At 34.1% G+C, this 21776-nt stretch overlaps 1 protein-coding gene and 1 long non-coding RNA gene across 2 annotated transcripts in view; one reads left to right on the forward strand and one right to left on the reverse strand.

Annotated features, from left to right (window-relative positions):
- SLC4A10 (solute carrier family 4 member 10) overlaps window positions 1-21776 on the forward strand; it is a 285396-nt gene that overhangs the window by 500 nt on the left and 263120 nt on the right. The window lies entirely within an intron of this gene.
- LOC111094217 lies at window positions 450-14054 on the reverse strand. Its single transcript, XR_005384600.1, has 3 exons — window positions 13866-14054; window positions 942-1099; window positions 450-618 (listed from the first exon to the last, which is right to left on the reverse strand). It is a non-coding gene; the product is annotated as an uncharacterized LOC111094217 (long non-coding RNA).

Genomic DNA, 21776 nt, shown 5'->3' on the forward strand with positions numbered 1-21776 from the left:
ATGAAATGTCTCATGTTTGCTGCTGTTGGAGGAGATGGCTGGGTTTTAGCAGCAGGGGCAGCTGTGTGTCTCTCGTCCTGCTTGTTTCTGCCTCTGTGTTTCTCAGGCTGTTCAGTGGAGGCTGAAGACCCTGCAAAGAAACCCCCTCCCCCACTTTTTAAAAATCATATTCCATTCATGCTAAATTTTCTCCCTATGCCTCATCCCCCTGGCAGTGAGGTAAGGGAATCTGCTGCTGTTGCAGCTCTAGAGATTTAGTCTGCAGAAACCAGGGGAAAGGAGAACAGGAGGATTGTGTGTGTGTGTGTGTGTGTGTGTGTGTGTGTGTGTGTTTTCTGTCAGTCAGTCTCTCTTAAAAGGAAATGTGTCATAGTTCACATATAAAGGAGGTGTGCATCTTGGGGGGACCAGCAGACAATTCAGCTTTGAATATATGAGAGGCTCCTGAGTTGTCATTTAGAAAAAGCCTGTTTATTTCTGGGTCTTCAGACACCTCCCTCGATCTAATTCTTGGGTAAGTAGTTGGTTTGCTTATCCTCTCCACAATCTCTCTGGCTGGCTCACAGACTTTGTAGCTCTTCAGGCAACATCTTTCTCAGCCGGGAGCAGCTGATGTTGCTGTGTTCAAGGAAAAAAAGAAAACAACAACAACAACAACAGTATTTTCTTGACGCAACAGAGATGCCAAATGCAAGCTTTCAGCCATCTATCAGCACTATCACAGCTCAGAGCAGCAGACATCTCCTCCCTGCACCAAATCAGAAAGAGGGGCTGTTCTCAGCTGTCTGTTACTCAGGTTGGTGACCCACCTTGCAGGCTAGGGACTGGCAGCAAGCTGTCCATTTCCAAGTCCATTCCTAGGCTTTGAACACATCTTTACATCAAATGATACCTCAGGGGGAGTGGGCAAATGCTGGGCCACTGTATTTTTAGGGCCTTACCTCTCCTGCTGGGCTCAAAATCTGCAAAAGATGCCAGTTTGCATCCCGGAATTGGCTGTGGCTACTGAGCATGCTCAGTTCTCCTCAGGACGCTAGATTTGGGCCGGGAGGGAGCAGGAGGATGGGAAGGATGCAGGCATCACCACCAGGAATGGAGCCTAAATGAAGAGCAGGGGCAGTGAGGGGGAAAAAAGAAGAAGCATATCAATTAGTCTGTCTGCTTAAAAGTAGAGACATTCCTTTAGGGATCAAAGTAGATTTGTTTTGTAAAAATGAGAGTAAAAGATTTATCTATCTTCCCAAACTTGAATGGATACATAAATTAGGATCCTGTGGGTATTCAGAATGAAGGATGGAAAGCATATCAGAGAATCATCCTTCTTTGAATAAAAGGAAGGGACTATGCATAGGAATTGATGGATGGAGATTCAGAAAAGGTTAAGATATAGGGAAAAAAACATTTCCTTTTTTTGAGAGGAAAGGGGTTTGGAAGTTGTCCTAGAAAAGCAGGCTGAAGTCAGTTTGATGTGGCATATGAGCTGTCACTTGTAGGTAACACTTAAAGGGCTTGGGATGAAATGAGGATCAACTGGAGACATTTAGAAGGGGACAACATTATTGGGCTAGAGGGGTAATCAGAGTGTAGCTTAAGAGAATAGAGAAAATACAAATTTGACCAGAAAAGGAGATTAATAATCAATCTGGTGGAAATTTTTGAAGAGTCAAAGATTGCATTTTATGTGTATAATGGCTTGTACAGAATAGTTACAAAGTTGCATAGTTTAATGACAAAAAAAAAAAAAGAGATCATGCCAGCAGTTCATTATATGAAAAATAAACTTGAGAGACTAGAAAGGATGCTGAATTACTGGCCCAATTTTATACTTATATAGTATTTTCAGCTTCTCCAATTGCTTTTATACATTTTTTTTTTAGTTTTTAAAACAATCATGTTAAGTAAAACAGGTTTTATTAATTTAAATTTTAAAAATGAGAACTTGAGGCACAGGGAACTGGAATAACATGTCTAGGGTCACATAGTATTGAAGCCAGGACTAGAATATAGGTCTCCTGAAACTAGTTCAGAAAAAAAAAAGCACTATTTTTTTTTTACATTACATTATTAATCAGGCTTATCATAATCAGATCCTGGACTGGAGTTTTTATACTTGGAAGAGAAAGGAAGAAATGGCTTTGGATTCTGTTTTAGAAAATTAATCAGATGACTTTGCAAATAATTATGTAAGAGGCAATATGGCATAGTATTTAAAAACATAGTCTAGTAGGTCCTAGCACTGCTATTTATTTATCTCAGGGAAGTGGTAAGCTTTACTTTCTTCAACTGAAAAATGGGAAGGGAATGGTACATATCTCTTGGGTTTTGTAAGGGCTGAATCAAATAACCTGTGTGAAGTATCTGTCATTTAGTAAGTTCTGAATAAAAGTTAGCTGCTAATAGGGAGGAAAGGGAGAAAAAGATTCCTTTTAAGTCTCCCAGGTTTGCCTTCATTTATTGTGTATAAAGTACATTTTAAGGGTGTGAGTGAAGGAAGAGGTCCTGACATATTTCCTTTTTTCTCAGTCCTCCCCAGGGAGCTTTAAAGATAATTTTCTTTTGTTGAGCAGGGCATTTTTGCATTTTAGAGGTTCTTGTCACTCTTAAGGGTTAGGATATTCAGTTCTTCTAGGCCCAGAATGCAGTCTGGCTTTGATAGCACCTGTTTTGTCGGAAGCTATGGATCAAGCTGTGATAGAAGATTCTTTCATTTATTAAAAGCCTGTTGTTGGCCAAACATATTCTTGAGGCTGGGAATATAGCAATGAACAAGATGAACAAAAACCCTGCCCACATGGGGCTCACAATCTAGCTAGTCTAGAGCTAGAGCTTAATTTAACTTTTTGAGAGAATCTACTGTTTTCTCCTCAAATATTTAATCACTGTTATAAGCTGTTTGACACAGGTAGATACGGAGACTATATGTAATACTAATGATAGTGGTACCACTTTAGTAAAGATAGAACCAATCTTTTGAAAGTATGAAGGCAGGAATTTAGGATATTGCATAGGACTTCATATATTTCACTTTCGGTGTTGAGTTGGCTTCTAGTAGTAACCTGACAATCTTTAAATTACTAGCATGGAAGAGACTCCTAAGAGAATATTTTTACAACAAATGTTTTTATCTCATGCCATTCATTTTGGATGATATTGTAGTGGTTCCATGTTGGACCCCTTCTGAAATTCCGATGTCCTAAAAGGAATTTATTTTAAATTTAACTTGCTTATAAAACTGTCCTGAGGTATGGAACTGAAGATCACTTTTTAAAGGTAATTTGCTGGTATATAGTAGATGGGGGAATATAGCACCTTTTAAAATGTGAATTCTGGATTTCCAAATGGCCCAGTTTATTGCTTTGTGAAAAAAAGTTATGAAAAACCTCTATATTATTAAATTAGGGAAAGAGAAATGGGACTAAAATGTCCAAGTAACAAAAATAATACCTAGGTTGGCTACATAATATTAATATTTTTATTTTACGTGAATTGTAATTTAGATTATAATACTAATTTAAAGAAAACATACTCTCATGCTAATACATAGAGAGCAAGATGCAGTATAAGAAATCAATTCTCATTTTCCCCGTTGTAACTTGAATTATCACTCTACAATGGTGAGTGACTATAAAATTAAATATATGTACAGGATGTCAAAGCTGCTAATGAGTGGTAGGGTCTAAAGCCTACAAGTATTAAGTTTATGATAGTATTGAGGTCAGATGAGGAAGTGAGGTAATTTTTGATGGAGAATTAGAAAATATCTGGAAAAAGGTCTGGACAAAGGTCTGGAACTCACATAGAGTCAGTGAGCATGGCCAAAAAAATAATCACAACTCTAAGGCATTTCTTTCTAACCTTGAGATGATGGTTGCTTCAGAAGTCTAAACTGGACGTGGACTATAGCACCTAGAGCGATGCTTCAGGTGAATGGGGAAATGTGGATGCCACTCTCAACACTTCTGTGTAGAGAAATCCAGCCTTCCTTTCTCATACCCAGGGTACATGACATTTGATCATTTGACTTTCTATGAAGATACCACTTTCAATCTGTATGGTAATATTAGTTAAGTTTTATTTATTTTTAGATAAAATAAATGTAAGTTAAAATTCTAATATATGTCCTACTTAAAAGAGTTGTTTCAGATACTCCTTGGGGGTATGTTGTTTATATTTAGAATAAGGCAATAACTAGTATTTAATGCATCTATTTGATGGAACCATAAATGTTTTAGTCGGAAAAGGACTGTAGAGTTCAATTGCATATTTTGGACTAATTCCTTAACTCACACGAGGTGAAACTGGACGCCAGAGAGAAGAGAAGATGTATTTAAGGGCATTCTGCTTATACTAGTTAATGTCAGAGCATGGCCTAGAGTCCAAATCTCTTGATACTTTCCACCTTTGTATAGTCCCTCTTGTAGCATAGAGTAAATATCTGAGTGCCAGATTAAAATCATGATGGTAATTAGACAATCTTTATGATTTGTCTAATAGATATTGCTCAGTACTAATAGATACTGCTCAGGTTCACATTAAGCACAGACATCTCTAGTGTTCATGATAATCCTGAAAGGTTGCTAATGTTATCCAGCCTTACAGATAAGAAACTGAGCCTGAGAAAATTGAGTAAGTTACCCAGGTTCACATAGCTAATAAATACTGAGTTAGGATTTGAGAATATTGTATCTAATTAAAAAGCAACTCTTTTCTTTTTAATCAGAGTCAATTAAAAAAAGGAAGACCATTATAAAATGGGCTTTCTCATCTACATCTTCAAAAGCAAAAGCGCTATGATATAGGACGTTATAAAATGTAAGGCACTGCAGGCCACATTGCATGATTCCATTTATATGAAAAGTTCAGAAGAGGCAAATCCTTAGAGACTAAAGTAGATTAGTGGTTGCCAGGGTCTGGGACAAAATTGGAGAGTGATTGCTAACATCTACTGGTTTCTTTTTTGAGTGATGGAAATATTTTGGAGTTACATAGTAGTGATGTTTGTATAAACACTGTGAATAATACTAAATTGTATCTTGCAAAATGTTGAATTTTACTTAAAAAAATTGCAAAGAAGATAAGTTATTGTTTAATCATTATCACTAACAGAGAAAAAGTTGAGGATCTAAGCAATTCTTTTTTTTTTTTTTGTAAAGATTTTATTTATTTATTCATGAGAGACACAGAGAGAGGCAGAGACATACATAGCCAGAGGGAGAAGAAGGCTCCCTGTAGGGAGCCTCATGCAGGACTTGATCCCAGGACCCTGGGATCATGCCCTGAGCCAAAGGCAGGCGCTCAACCGCTGAGCCACTTATACTCTTATATAAGTCATATTTATATAAATCAAGAAGAGGGAGGGACGCTTGGGTGACTCAGTGGTTGAGTGCCTGCCTTTGGCTCAGGCATGATCAATCCCGGGTTCCCGGTTCGAGTCCCACATCCGGCTCCCTGCATGGAGCCTACTTCTCCCTCTGCCTGTGTCTCTGCCTCTCTCTGTGTCTCTCATGAATAAATAAATAAAATCTTAAAAAAAATCAAGAAGAGGGCAAATGGAATATTCATGAAAATTTACAACACCCCCCCACATATATACATATATACACACCCTAGATAGTCTCTAATATAAAATTATTCTTTTTGTCAAGACAATGCTGAGGTTGGTCAAGGTTTCCATAAACTATTTGCAGACCTAGGGGTCTTTTGGAATTTATCTTCAAAGATGAGTTAAGAGAGTAGATAGCATATCCTAAGTACAAGAGAGGAAGAGGACTATCTAACTTGGGTCAAATTGTTATTTTCTTCTTCAAATCATTTTTTCTGAACTTTCTCATAATATACTTTAAAATTTAACATAAAAAATTCAAAACAACTAAGTTTCTAGAAAAATACTTTTTTTCCCATTATACCTTACTTTGTGTTATCAACACTTAAGGTCATTGTTGGTTTAGCCTCATATAGTTATTATGTTACTATAGTTTATAATAAGTCAAACTCCAAAGAAAACATCTATTCATTATCAATCATTTTATAGTGATTTTCAAAGTATGTTTCTTCTTAGATCTTATGATGCTTAAGGAGATTTTTTTACATATCATAATATATACATACATGTAATTTATATATCATAAATGCTCCCATTCTAAGTGCACAATTCAGTGATTGTCAGTAAATTCACAGAGCTGACCAACCATCACTGCAATCCATTTTAGAACATCTTATCATCCCCCAAAGCTTCTTCTAGCCCATGTGTAGTTAACATCCACTTCTGACCCTATTCAATAATTAATCTACATTTTGCTGATTTGCTTTTTGCCTTTGTAGATTTGGCTTCTCTGGACATTTAATATAAGTGGAATTGCAGTAGGCAGTCTTTTGCATCTGGCTGTCTTCACTGAAGTGAACCATTGTTGACATTCATTCATGTTGTGGCGTGTATCAGAAGTTTGTTCCTTTTTATTACTGGGGAGTATTACATTGTATGGATGACAGACATTTTGCTTATTGAGAGTTTGGTCATTTGTATAGTTTGTAACTTTTGGCTATTATAAATGATGATGCTATAAATTTTCATGCTGTGTGTCTCCGTGTAGACATATATTTACATTTCTCTTGGGTGGAGTCCTATGAGTGGAATTATTGGATCATATAATGAGTTTATTTATAATGTTCAAAGAAATTGTGAGACTCTTTTTCAGTGAGGTTGTGCCTTTTTATATGTACCAGCTGTACCATAATATAAGGGTTTTGGCTTCTCCACATTTTTGCCAACACTTGATATTGTCTCTCTTTTTTGACTAGTCATTCTAATGAGTGCGAAGTGATATGCTGTTGTGATTTGATTTGCATTTTCATAATGACTAATTGTCTTAGTCCATTTTGGTTACTATAACAAAATCGATAGACTGGGTGGTTTATTAAAAACAAAAATGTATTTTGCACAGTTCTGGAGGCTATGAAGTCCAAGATCAAGGAACAGCAGATTTAGTATCTGATGAGAGCCTATTCCTGGTTTATATAGATGGCCATCTTTCAGCTATGTTCTCACATGGCACAGGGGGAGGGGAGCTCTCTGGGGCCTCTTTTATTAAAGACCTAATCATCTCCCAAAGGCCCTACCTTATAATACCAAGGCTTTGAGGGTTAGGTTCCCTCAAATATATATTCCCAAAATATACAAATTTTGGGGAAACAGAAACAGTCTATAGCACTAATGGTGTTGAATATCTTTTTATGTGCTTGTTAGCCATATGTAGATCTTCTTTGATGAAATGTCTATTAAAATATTTTGTTCCATTTTCAAATTGGTTATTTGTTGTCTTCTTGACTTATAAGAGTTTTCTTTTATATATATGTATTGGATACAACTTCCTTGTCAGAAATATGATTTGCAAATATTCTCTCACTGTCTGGTCTTGTCTTAACCTTTTTTTTTTTTTTTAAGATTTTATTTATTCATGAGACACACACAGAGAGAGAGAGAGAGAGAGAGAGAGAGAGAGAGGCAGGACACAGGGAGAGGGAGAAGCGGGCTCCATGCAGGGAGCCTGACATGGGACTCGATCCGGAAACTCAAGGACCACACCCTGGGCCGAAGTCAGGCGCTAAACCGCTGAGCCACCCAGGGATGCCCTTGTCTTAACTTTCTTAATGGTGACTTTTAGAATACAAAAGTTTTTAATTTTGACAAAGTGCAATTTATGTTTTTTCTTTTATTGATTTTGGTTTTGGTATTGAATCTAAGAACTCTGCCTAAACCACGCTTACAAAGATTTTTTTATTGTATGTTTTTTCCTAGGTGTTTTATAGTTTCTGTTCATACATGTAGTTCAACGATCCATTTTGAATTAATTTTTGTGTATGGTGTGAGATTAGAATCTAAATTCTTTGAGTGTAGATAGCTAATTGCCCAAGCACCTTTTGTGGAAAAGGCCACCTTTTCCATTGTGTTTTCTTGGCAGCTTTGTTGAAAGTAACTATCAGTAGAAGGTTATTTTTTCTGGGCTCTGAGTTCTATTCTGTTTATCCATGTGCATTTCCTTACCCTAATACCCCATTGTCTTGATTATTGAAGTTTTATAGTAAAATGTTCATCTTTGCTCTTATTTTTCTAAATTGTTTGGCAATTTTAGGTCCTTTGCATTTCCATATGAATTTTAGGATCTATTTATTGATTTCTATAAAAACCTTGCAAAGATTTTGATAGAGATTATTTTAAACTTACAGATCAACTTGGGGAGAATTGCCATCTTGGCAATATTGAGTCTTCCTAAACATATATATGGACTGTCTCTCTATGTATTTACATCTTAAATAATTTCTTATGGCAATGTTTTGTAGTTTTATTTTTTTTAGTGAGGACTTCTATGTACTATATCTCCTATGTACTATATCAAGGATGACACAAAAAATTCTGGATACCATTTACATACAAGTCCCTATGTTAAGCATAGGCCATTTCCAAATAGTTCAGGACTCCAGAAGTCTTCTAAGAGGATGGAAATAGAGATTAAACTACGGGATTGAGTGGGATAGAGTGAGAATGTATTATAGCCAAGGACTTGGTATGGTTTTAACTTAGTGATAAAGTTGATATATCAGTATCAAGACTTGATCATTCATCATGAAAATTATGCACAAGGATCTAATAAACAAGTTTTTTTTTTTTTAAGAAGAATTTTCTCATTGCATATTGAATGTGTTAGGTTGCTGGAGTGCCTCCAACACTTATTTGTACCTGTGCTTCTTCTTGCTTATTCTGAGAAACCAAGATTTTAGAGAAAGTGATTGCTTCCTAATGACTTTTTTTTGTTAATGTGGCTTTGATATCAAAGATGATAACATAGTCTTATCCAGGCACATTCCAGAAAGCAAGTGCCATAGAAAGTAGTTAGGTATATAACAACTACCAGATGGAGTCAAAACATAGCTCTGCTGCTGAAGCACATTTCATTATTGTTAGATTCATTCTGTTCCTTACGTTAGTACAGAGGTGATTTTCTGTTGGTATTTAAGCTGCACTTGGAATAAGCCTATCCAAACTCTTTGGATTTGTGCAGAAACAAGATTGTGGTTAAAAATGGAAAAACATGTAGACATCAAGACATAGACTTAATATATAATATAATTTGTTATTTAAGTGCGTATCATGTACTTCTTGTTTTATTAATGAATAATGTTATGATATAAATGCCTTCCAAAAAATCTGATATTATATAATATTACAGAGCACTTCCAGAAGATATATTTTTTTTCTCTTAAATGAAGGGATTGTTATTGAAACTTTAAACTCAAGAAACACCTGCATGAGAATCATCTGGAGGGCTCATTAAAAATGTAAGTTCTGGGCCTTAGTCATTGAAGCCTTGAATATCAAGGAGGTGGTCCCAATAAACAAGAAATATAAAAATGCTCTAGGTTATTCTTATGTGCACTGAAGTTTGAGAATATTTACTTTAAAAAATTAGCTGAAAACTTATAGTTTGTCTGAATTATCTTAGCTGTGGGAATGCTAGAAGACCAAATCTTGCAAAAAAAATAAAGAGAACTATTTTTTACAAATCATAATGGATTACAAAATCCTTGCTACTCATTTTGCTCATTTGGCATTTGTTACATATTAGTATCACTTTGCAATTTATATGTGTATATAAAATTACCTTTACTCATATATAAATACACATACATATAAATGTTTTCTTAGAGTGCTAGATTCCTTTTTTTAAAAGATTTTATTTATTCATGAGAGACACAGAGAGAGAGAGAAAGAGAGGGAGAGACACAGACAGAGGAGAAGCAGGCTCCATGCAGGAAGCCTGATGTAGGACTTGATCCCAGGACTCCAGGATCACATCCTGGGCTGCAGGCAGGCGCCAAACCTCTGAGCCATCCAGGGATCCCCAGAGTGCTAGATTCTTAAAAGTGGAATCAATTTCACATAATTTTGTGCTGCTCTCTAAGACAGCCAAGTGCATACAAATCCTTCTTAAACATATAGTGGATAATATACTAAGCAGCAACACTAGTAGGCATCAGTTGTCAAGAGCTTAAACTTTGGAGTCAGACAGTTCCAACTGTTTCAATTAAGTATGTATGCCAGCTTTGGCAAATTTCCCAGCTGTTCAAAGCCTCACTTTTCTTACCTATAAAATAGGAATGATAACAATAATAATATCTACCTCACAGGCTCATGAGAATCAATAAATTATGTACATAATTATGTATGTATGTACATAATATGTATACACATTCAATTGTGTACATATTATGTATATACATAAAGTGTGTAATTATTATACATATTTACATATGAGTTATACTGTTCGGAGTAATTACTCAAAAATGGTAGCTATCATTGTTATGAGTATTGGAATAATATTCTCCTTTGATTGCAAATAATTGCACCAAAGATTTTTATACCCAATATGCATAGTTAATTCAATAATGAATTATTTATTTAATATTGCTTATTTAATACCTTAATATATCCATTTGACAGTAATATTATACAAGCCAATAATATAATCTGGTAAACTTAATAAAATACATTTTTCCTAATTCTAAAATTAATACTTATTTTTTAGAGTAGGTAAGAAAACATAGAAAAGTAAATATAAAAGAAAGCATTAATTTTGTTATTTTTTTAGCTTTTTATTTTGAGATAAATTTTGCACTTACACAATAATTGCAAAAATAGTACAAAGTGTTCCCATGTACTTTTCATTCACTTTGCCATAATATTAACATCTTACATAATTGTAGTTAATAAGCAAAAGGAGATGAACATAATTAGTACAATTCTACTAAATAAACCACAGTATTTATTAGAGTGTCAAAGGACTCTTGTCATTTTTTCTGTTCCAGGATCCCATTTTGTGTGTTAGATATCATGTCTATTTAATCATCTCCAATTTGTGAATCATTCAGTATTTCTCTATTTTTCATAACTTTGGCAACTCTTGAAGGGTACAGGGCTATTTTTTTTGGTAGATTATCTCTCCATTTATGTTTGTGAGGTTCTCATAATGAGATTGGGGTTATGCATTTATTGCCAAGAATACCACTAAAGAGATGTTTCCTTCTCAGTGAGTTATAGCAGGAGATAGATGATGTCTTTTTGGGGATGTTAACCTTGATTACTGAGGTGTCTGATGGGTTTTCTACTGTAAAATTAATAATCTCCCCTTTGTAATAATGGATATCTTGGGGGAGATACTTGAAGACTATGGCAAATGTCCTGTTATTCCTCAGCCTTTTGTCCACAAATTTTAGCATTCTTCATTGACTATTTCCTGCTTTTACTTATTTATTACTGTGGTATTTGCATATTGGTGATTTTCTGTTTCATTCATTCTGCATGCAGAAAGTCGGATTTTTCTGTAGGAACGAGCTGTCACTTATTCTCCATTTATTCATTCAATTGCTTATTTCAGTATGGACTCAGAGATATTTATTTTATTCTGTGGGCCATCTCAATTCCAATTTTATTGCTGAAAAGTTTTCATCTTTGGACATTAGGAGCTCCTTCAACTGGCTCTTATCCTTTCAGCATGCTTTCATTCTTTTTTGAGCACTTCCTTAGTGTCTGGCATTAAGATTTTCCAGGGTCCTCTTTTATTTTTTCTGCCTCAGCCCTGGAATGGGTCATTTCTTCAAGGAGCTACTAGGCCAATTTTTAAGGCTATGTATAAATATTGCCAAAATTCCTTCCAGAAAGATTATATAACCAGTTTTTATTTGCACTAGAAACCTCACAGGTATTTTTAAAATGTTGACAATTGGCAACATTTTGCTAACACTTTCTTCTGTATTCCATTTCCAACTTTAGGTAGTGTTTCTATATGAAGTTTTTTTTTTTTTTTTTTTTTTTAATCACAGTTCAGAAGAACGTTGAACTATTTGGAAAATTCTTCAATTTGTTCCTTTATTCAGATTATTACTGAAATGCTGCTTATAGTCACTAGCTTATCTTTTTTTATACAGGACTCCTTTGTACAGTGAAGATATGAAACTCTAACCCCTTTATTGTAGGTCCATACTAGATACCATTTTGGCCATGAAAATTTTGGGTCATCTTTGAATGAAATCATACCCCTACTTCTTCAAAACCACAGATATTCTTTAAAATAAAAAAAAATAGACTGAAGTTCAGAAAGGTCTAATTCATAAGGTGTTTCAGTGTCTTATTCTTTTTCTCAGCCTTACTGATTATTAGTTTATGATAGGCAGTCAGGTTTTATTTGTTGCATTAGGATGATTCTCTTGTACAGAACTTTCATCTTTATCACTCATTAAGAAGAGACTGTTATTCTTATTTGAACCATCCAGGACCTTTCATGTCACCAAAACCATGTTGAAGAATTACCTGAGGACCCTGATAGATGACAAACCTGACAAAAGTAAAAATTTTAGGCCTTCCTATATGTTGTTACTTAAATAAAACATGATAATTTGGACTGTGCTAATAACTCTCTTATTTAATAATTCTTTTTATGTTTATGTGGCTTGAAAAATATAATTAGTTTTTAAGAACTGAGATTAGGGTTAATTTACTTTAAATCAAATAATTCGGTAAATAGTTCTACAACAGTAATTGTTTTACATTTATCTTGGCATTGTAAGCTAGTACTTTCTATTTAGTCTTTAACATAAATATCCATTATAAATGGTTATCATAAGAGCTAAACAACAACAAATCTTGAGCTTAAAATCAAGCTATCTCATAGCTTGATATTAGAAACTGTTTAGATACTAGTGCCAATCTAATGAAAGGAACTGGAATTTACAGTACAGGCCATTTCTGTAATATAATATTTTGTCAAATCTTTATGAGGACAAGAATGCAGAATGATGAATTTAATATCAACTTTGTCCATTTAAAAGATCAGTGAAGCTTTCTCATAATTCAGGAAATTCTAAAAAAAAAAAAAAACAAAAACAAAAAAACAAAACAAAACAAAATTCAGGAAATTCTATCTATGGTGCGTCCATTTATTTATTTATTTAAAAAAGATTTTATTTATTTATTCATGAGAGACACAGAGAGAGATCGGAGATAGGCAGAGGGAGAAGCAGGCTCCCACAGGACCCTGGGATCACGACCTGAGCCAAAGACAGATGCTCAACCACTAAGCCACCCAGGTGCCCTGGTATATCCATTTAAAACATGCTGGGTCAACCTTGAACCCAGCTTTAAAAAAGATGAACCTTTCATAGAATTGCTTCAAGTAGCTTATAATTTCACTTATTTTCTTTTATGATTTAAAAATATTATTCCACTTCTTTTTACATACTTTAAATTCATTATATATTTTAGATTAGGACTCCTGGATTATATGGCTTTCTTATCTAAACAGATTTCTCCCAGGATCTTTAGAAATGGTTGGATGATCCGATTAAAAAAGGGCTTATATCTTTGATTCCGTAGGACAGTGCTGTATCTCGGGGAAAGGATCTAGTTAGCTCTGTAGCTCTCTTGATTTCAAGTAGGTCAAATATTTTGGAATGAATTCTACCATCTAACTTTCAAGTTACATCAAAACTTTTGACATTAGAATCAATTTTTCTTGGAAAAATATACTTTCCTGGTGTTTATTTTGGTTCAGAAAATATCTTGAAATGGGAATGAAAAGGCTTCAAAAGTTTATTGAATCGCAGATTGTTCTATAAGACAATAGTCTGGTGATTATGTTTCAATACTTCATAAACACATATTTACATTTATCTCAAAAAGTACCTGCATATTTAGAAAACAAGAAGCAAGGGTGCTTCACAAAATGCAATTGAACTTTAATGCAAACATTAATACATGAATGGTTCATATATTTTAATGCATCTAAAATTTTAATTGATTCACATACGTTACTTACCTTTTGGCAGCCTTCCTATTAGATAAGAATGAAGAAGGAAAACAAGTAGCTTTTCTGCCTTTTAAGAAATGCAGCAAGGATTCCACTTACATAGGAAGGTATAGTAAAATATGCCAATCATGGGCTTAAGAAACATTTTGCCCTGTTTTGATAATAATGTTTTTCTGTAAACGATCCACGAAAAAGGGAGAATAAGATGAGCACAAATAAATAAGACTCAAAGATAATTCAGATTATCTTATGACATCAATAGTTTCAGTATTCTGTGGCCTTTTATGAGATAATTAGGTGTGGTCACAAGAGGAGAAAGGAGAAGCAGAGGAAAACAAAAATTTCCATCCTTAGCGACCATTCTTCAATGACAAAATAAACACACAAACTAAACAACATAAAATTTATACATTAAAGATTTGGGGAACTTTTCAGAACACAATTTGAAACGACAGTGAGGTTACAATAAGATAAGAACAGATGGATCTTAATCTGTCTAACATTTCACAGTAAGTGATTAGGCAGGAGAGTTAGAGACCATTTGATTTTTAGAAGTAATAATTGAATACTCAGAAACAATTGAGGAGGACATAATACTGAGTGAAATAAGCCAGACATGGAAAGACAAATACTGCATGATCTCATTTATATGTGGAATCTAAGATAGTCAAATACATAGAAGCAGAGAGTAGAAGAGTAGTTGCTAGGGCATGTGGAGAAGAGGGCATAGAGAGGTGTGGGCCAAAGGTAGGAAGTTTTAGTTATGCAAAAATAACACAGGAGAGGCTCCAAAAAGCCATGTTATACTAACAAGTCTCTGAAGAGGGACTTGCTCTATGCCATGGCAGGGTCAAGGGGAAGTGATAGCTTTTGATGAGATGGTAGAAGACAGAAGCAAGGAAAAGTTCAGGCCAGAGCCATTATATGGAAAGGCAAGGCAAGGCAAAGCAGGTAAACAGTTTAGAATTGCCTAGTTTAAATAATGGTGGTGGGTGTTGGGCTATCAATGTCTCTGGTTGTCTGGTACCTGGCCCTGGGATAATTTAGGGCAGGAGAACTATTGGTTTGGTTGTGTGAGTTAGATGAGGAGAAAGTTGGTGGTATAGATTTGGGATTAGTTGGTTTGTATATGAAAAATATATTTTGTAGGCAAGTTGTTAGTTATCTTTGGGATTTAGCTAGCCCTGAAAGGGGTAATCTCTCCCTGAGACTGTAAGGCTCCAAATGCCAGATCATTAATAATATCGAAAATAGGAAAATGTAGTTACCACACGTAGTCCTGTGATTAATGGATGCCAAATAGACAAAAATAGGATCTACAAAAACACAGAACAAATGGATATCCTGTATTACTCTATAAATTCTCTTTTAAAAGGAAATGGAAAAAGAGTACCTGTCAGGTTAGGTATGGCCATCCCACTTTATCTACATCCACGTATAGGAAGAAATTTGGCAATTCCCAGGAACTTTTTCTTGCTTAGTTTTATATGCTTCAATGAAACTATGGGCTTTGATGGAAATTTTATTAAAAATTGCAGATGTACTATTTTTTATAACACACAACCTCTCGTGATAATATTTGCCTGTAGCTAACATATATGTATAAACAAAACTTAATAAAGAGAATATGTATATGGAAGACAACTTTTAATTCTGATTAGCCTCCCTCTGATTTTTCTCCTCAGCCTTTCACAAGTAGATTAGTGATTATTTTATGTTGCTTTGACTTTCTAATTACGTATTCCTTTGTGATAAGCCACTGCAGTGGTTTTATATTATATGAATAAAGATACAAGAGTTCACCTTTGATTATTTTGGATAAAGCTTGCACAAGAAAACATTGTATTGTTTGGACTTGGTTATGTTTTCAAGAAGTTAAGATTTTAGAAAATGTAATATTCCCAAAGAATTTAGTTTTGGCTGAACATTCAAATTGAAAACCAAGTAAGAGAATTTTACATAAATCTGAGAGCCAGTCAAAATAAAGAGCAATGGACATTTATCAAATGCAGAGAATGTGTTTGGAAACTATAAAAATCTTATTCGTTTTTGTTCACCTGAATTATATAGAATATTCCCTTTAATATTAGGAAGCATTTACCTTTGGGAGAGGGAGAGGAAATAGCCCAAGGAAAAGGTGATAATACAATTCAATAGAGATAACTTCTATTAATGTACATGACTATTTTATGAATTGAATTAAGCTTTTAAAAAAGTTCAACAGAAGCTTAATAGTTAACTTAATAGTTAACTCTATATAAAATTTAACTGTTGCCCTAAATTTTATAAAACTTCTAGCTTATTTTTTAAAGATTTTATTTATTTATTCATGAGAGACATAGAGAGAGAGAGGCAGAGACACAGGGAGAGGGAGAAGCGGGCTCCATGCAGGGAGCCCGATGTGGGACTCAATCCCGGGCCCTGGGATCACACCCAGAGCCTAAGGGAGATGCTCAACCACTGAGCCACTCAGGTGTCCCAAAACTTCTAGTTTGATAAGCTAGTCCCTAATGCTAGTGGTTTTTTGAAAAGTCCATGTTATTTCTGTGATCTATTTATAATGTGGCTAAATGGATAAATTGATTGTTTCCATAAGAATCAGGCTAGCAATACAGTTGGGCATCAGTCTGTCCCCACACTAGAATGCGTCTGAACCATGTTTGTATCCCTAGTACATGATCTGGCATATAGTAGAGGTACTCCATAAAACATGTGTTGAGTTAAAAAAAAGTATGTTATTTGCCTGTATAGTTATGGCTTTTAATGAAAATTTAGAATACTCTCTGTTTAGACCCCTTGGCTTAATCCCATTAAACACTAGCTACATTTCTTTGTGATGTTCTTCAATTTTAACAGTTAAATTTAATAATTCCTTTAAACCAAATTGACTCTTAAGGTGCTAAAAATAAAAAAATGCAAAAACTTCTCTTTGGCTTGTTTTTACCAGTTTGAATTTTGCAGCAAAAGTATATGAGAAACATTTTGATATTGTAAAGCAGAAAACATTAGACTAAATTAACAGTTTTCACATTATAATTCCAGGGAGTGTGGAAATCTTTCTATACATGTTAGAGCTCAAATTCATATTTTTAGAGACCATTAACTGATTTGGAAGTTTGGGAATCAGAAGAGACTGGAGGATATATTTTCAAATGTCTAAATAAGTAAACATATATTTTGTAATCAGCACTGCTAATAATACTGTAAAACTAGCTACCAAATCCTTTCTCCCTTGTAAATTAAATTAGTTTCTCCAAAATTAGACATAAGCAATACCACAGATATTTTTATTTTTGATATATTGACAAAAGCTTATGGAAAGCCTACCACCATGATAAAAAAAATTACATTTGTTGGAATTCTTCCTTTTGCCTAATTTTTATATGTATTGTTTCTGGAATTTTTAATGTGTTAGGTAGCAAGACTTTTATGATATCATAATTTCTAACTTTTTCTTCATTTATTCGCAGTTCTAAAATAGGTACTATTATTAGGGGTTGCATATCTTTTATGCTCAGAGATTTTAGAACAACTTTTTAAAAATCAGCATTTTCATGGGGCACCTAAGTGGCTCAGTGGGTTGTGTCTGCCTTCGGCTTAGGTCATGATCCTGGGGTCCTGGGCTCCCTGCTCAGACGGGAGTTGGCTTCTCCCTTCTTGCTGCAACTTCACCTTGCTTATGCTGTGTGTCTCTCTCTCTTAAATAAATAAATAAAAATCTTAAAAAAAATAAAAACCCCCAACCTTTTCTTTTTCTAGAATGATTATACATGAGCTTCTTAATTGCAGACTTAATCTATTATAGATCTTTCACCTGGCGAAATCATATTACTCTGATGTAACTTTGAAACTAAATGCCCTTGGAACCAAGTATTTAGCAACATTTACATGCCTATCATATTTAATAGTGTTGCAATTCTTCAAACAATTAAACTAATTTCAATTATTTCAACATCTGTTAAGATGATTGTCAAGGAACATATTTATTTTCATGTCCAATTCAGAGGTAATTAAGTCATGAAAGAATTTGAAATATTAATTGATAATCAAGATGATGGTCTAAATCAGTGTACAGGTCTCATTTTTTAAATGTACATGACTATAATAAAAGGAACTTTTGGATGTTGTTTGATCAATACTTGAGAACATTTAATACAAAGTAATTTATATTTTTAAACTAGTGTAGACATTCACCAAAATCTGAAATTAACTTCAAAGCCAATTTATAATAAATGTATAAATTAGTCTAAGAAAAGAATTGGAAAAAGATGTAAGCACAGCATAGTTATGCGAATGATTAGCTATCTAATGTGTTCTTGTTAGAGAAAAAAGAAAACTTAGGTTTATTGTGTTAATAATGAAAGCATTAGTAGACATTATTGACATTTAGTAATTCTGTTTCAAGCTGTTTTTTTCTAGATTTAGTTTCTTTAAAATTTGAATGTAGGTAATTCCTGTTTCCGGATTTCTATTTTTTAAAGCTTTTATTTATTTATTTATTCATGAGAGACACAGAGAGAGAGAGAGGCAGAGACACAGGCAGAGGAAGAAGCAGGCTCCCTGTGAGGAGCTTGATGTGGGACTCGATTCCGGGACCAGGGGATCACACCCTGAATAAAAGGCAGACGCTCAACCATTGAGCCACCCAGGTATCCCTATTTCTGGATTTTATACATTGTAAGACTTCTTTCCATCTCCAGGCACCATATAAATTGGACGATTGGGTTAGAGCAGTGGGTCTAGTGTCACGGACCACTTCACTAATTGTACTTGGGGCAGAGCAATGATACCAACCCAGCTAAACAGCATGATGACTGTTTTTTTTTTTTTTTTTTAAAGCCCTTCAGTTCTTTTACAATAGCATCTATGCAGTTTTTCAGAATATTATTGTATCTACGACCTCATTTCTGTCTCTTCCTCCAATGTATCTCTGAAGTAAATAGTACAGGCCGCATTGTTTTCTAGAAAGTAGGATCAACAAATTCAGGTTCAGTTAGACATTTGACCATCATGTCATAAGCTAATGGCAGAACCAGGACCAGAACTCAAATGCCTTACATCTTAACTTGATGAACATTTTTCTGTTACTCTGTGAAATGTCAGAGTTCCCTTATTATTTCCTCAGGTGAGGTTGCAACTGTATTTTCCAAAACAGGTATCTTATGTGTTCTACTTGTTTACTCACTCACTTACTCATCCAGAGATGTATTGAAGACACACAGTATGTGCCATTGAGATTAGTTAAGGACATGGCTCAGAGGATTTCAGTTTTGCATATAAGCTTGTTGCTTTCTTGGCAAGAACTTTGAGGGGATAGATTGTGATATTAATTAGAGTATTGTTATTGCTGAGACTCTACTAATTGATAAGTAGGACTAAAATGTTCTTAGAAATAAGACATTCTTAAAGCTTTAAAAATTAATGTGATTGTAAAAAACAGAATCTAAGGTTTCAACTGATCACCACCCTGGCTGCCTGGCCTCCTCCATTCTCCACAGAATAAATCTTTGTTTTCAGTTTGGTGAGCATGCTAGACCTTTTACATTCCCATGGATAATACATGACATTATGCGTGTTTCTGAAAATGACATTGTGCTATTTCCTTTATAAATTATTTTTTTATTTAAGTAATGTTTCGGAGGTCTTTGCATGTTAGATGATCTACCTCATTATTCATCTGTCGCATATTACATAAATTATTTTTTTATTTAAGCAATGTTTTGGAGGTCTTTGCATGTTAGACAACCTACCTCATTGTTCATCTATTGCATATTACATAGTCTATGTAACTATTTCCTGTTAGGTTGTTTTCAAAATTTGTTCCCTTTTTAAACAGTGTGTCAGTAAAAATGTGTGTATATTTTCTAGAGTAGGTACTGAGGTGTCTATTAGCATTAAAGATTTAATAAATGCTGAGAAGATTATGCTTTGGATTGACTAATCCAAATTTTTTGTATTCTATGGGATTTTTGTTAACCTATGCCTTCTGCCAGATGTAATACTATATAAAAACTTTGTTTTTCCAATTTAATGGGTTAAAATATGTGATCGTTTAAAATTTCTATTTCCTTAGAATATTGTTATTTAGAGGTTTTTGTTCTAAATAAAAACCTTCTCCTTCTCCTAAACGTAATGTAAAAATTTTTGTTTTGCCAATCTAATAATTTTTTAAAATTTGTATTTCCTTAGATTATATTTTTAAGTTTGTTATTCATTTCTTCCTCTGTGAAGTTTGTCCACTTAAAAAAAGATTTTATCTTTTTTCTAAAAAAATTCTTAGAGGTCTGTTAATTACTACACATTTTATTTTTCAAGTTTTGCCTATTTACTTGTGGTATTCTTTCTATAGAAGTGTTTCATTGTGATGTAGTCAAATTTATTAATATTTTTGTCAATTTTTGCTTTTTGTATTTAACTCAAGCTCAAAAATATAATTTCTTTGTATATAATATTAAAATTAAAAAAAGATTTTATTTATTTATTCATGAGAGACACAGAGAGAGAGAGGCAGACACATAGTCAGAGGGAGAAAGAGGCTCCATGCAGGGACCCTGATGTAGAACTCCATCTTGGGTCTCCAGGATCGTGCTCTGGGCTGAAAGCAGGCGCTGAACCTCTGAGCCACCCAGGCATCCAAAAAGTTTTGATCTTTAACCTAATTAGACTTTTTTGTGGTGCTATGAGACATATATTTGTCTTTATTATTATTCAAGTCTAACAAATTAAAAAACTAACCTTTTTATTTTGGAATAAATTGATATTTACAGAAAAGATGCAAAGATATAGAGTCTCCATATAACCTTTGCCCAGTTTCCTCTAACATCATACATGGTGCATTTGTCAAAACTAAGAAACAAATATTGACATATTAATTTCAATTAATATTCAATCTCAACTACATTGCGAACTCTCTTTAAGTTGTACCAGTTTATCCACTTGTGCTCTTTTTCTGTCTGGGATCTCATCTAGGATGCCACATTGTATTTAGTATTTATGTCTCCTTAGTCTCCTCTAAGGAGCCTCTTTCCTTGTTTTTTCTTTTCTTTCTTTTCTTTTCTTTTCTTCTTTTTCTTTCTTTTTTCTTTTCTTTTCTTTTCTTTTCTTTTCTTTTTTTTAAATAATCTTAATAGTTTTGAAAAGTATGAGTTAGGGGCGTCTGGGTGGCTCAGTGGTTGAGCATCTGCCTTTGACTCACGTCATGATCCCGGGGTGGGGTCCTGGGATGGAGTCCCACATGGGGGTCCCCGCATGAAGCCTGCTCCTCCCTCTCCTATGTCTCTGCCTCTCTCTGTCTCTCATGAATAAATAAATAAAATGTTTAAAAAGAAAAAAAAAGAAAAATATGAGTCAGATATTTTCTAGAATGTGTCTCGATTTGGGTTTGTCTGATGTTTTCCTATGATTAGACTGGGATTATGTGATTTTAGGAAGAACATCACAGAGGTGACGTGCTTTTCTTATTACATCCTATCAGTGGTATATGATATCAACATGACTTACATTGATTATGTTAATCTTGATGATTCGATTAGAAAAATGTTTGCTAGGTTTCTCCACTGTAAAGTTACTATTTTATTCTTTACATACTTTATTTTTTGGAAGCAAGTCATTAGGTCAAGAGAGGAGGCTCTACTTCCTGGGAGGGAAGAAGTATTTATATATGTTATTTGAAAAATTCTGTAAGAAAGACATATCTGTTCTCTCCCATTTACCTATTTATCCGGGCATTTACTTATATCAATATGGACTCACTCATGTATATTTATTTTATACACTGGGTTATAATACAATACTATATTACTTATTTTGTTGCTCAAATTGTTCCAGCTTTTGCCATTGGGAACTTTCAGGTTGGCTCCTAATAACCTTTTGTTGTTGTTGTTTTGAGAGATCTTTTCAAATTAAGGGAAAAGATACAAA

This window comes from Canis lupus, chromosome 36, assembly GCF_011100685.1.
Source record: "Canis lupus familiaris isolate Mischka breed German Shepherd chromosome 36, alternate assembly UU_Cfam_GSD_1.0, whole genome shotgun sequence".
Lineage (NCBI taxonomy): Eukaryota > Metazoa > Chordata > Mammalia > Carnivora > Canidae > Canis > Canis lupus.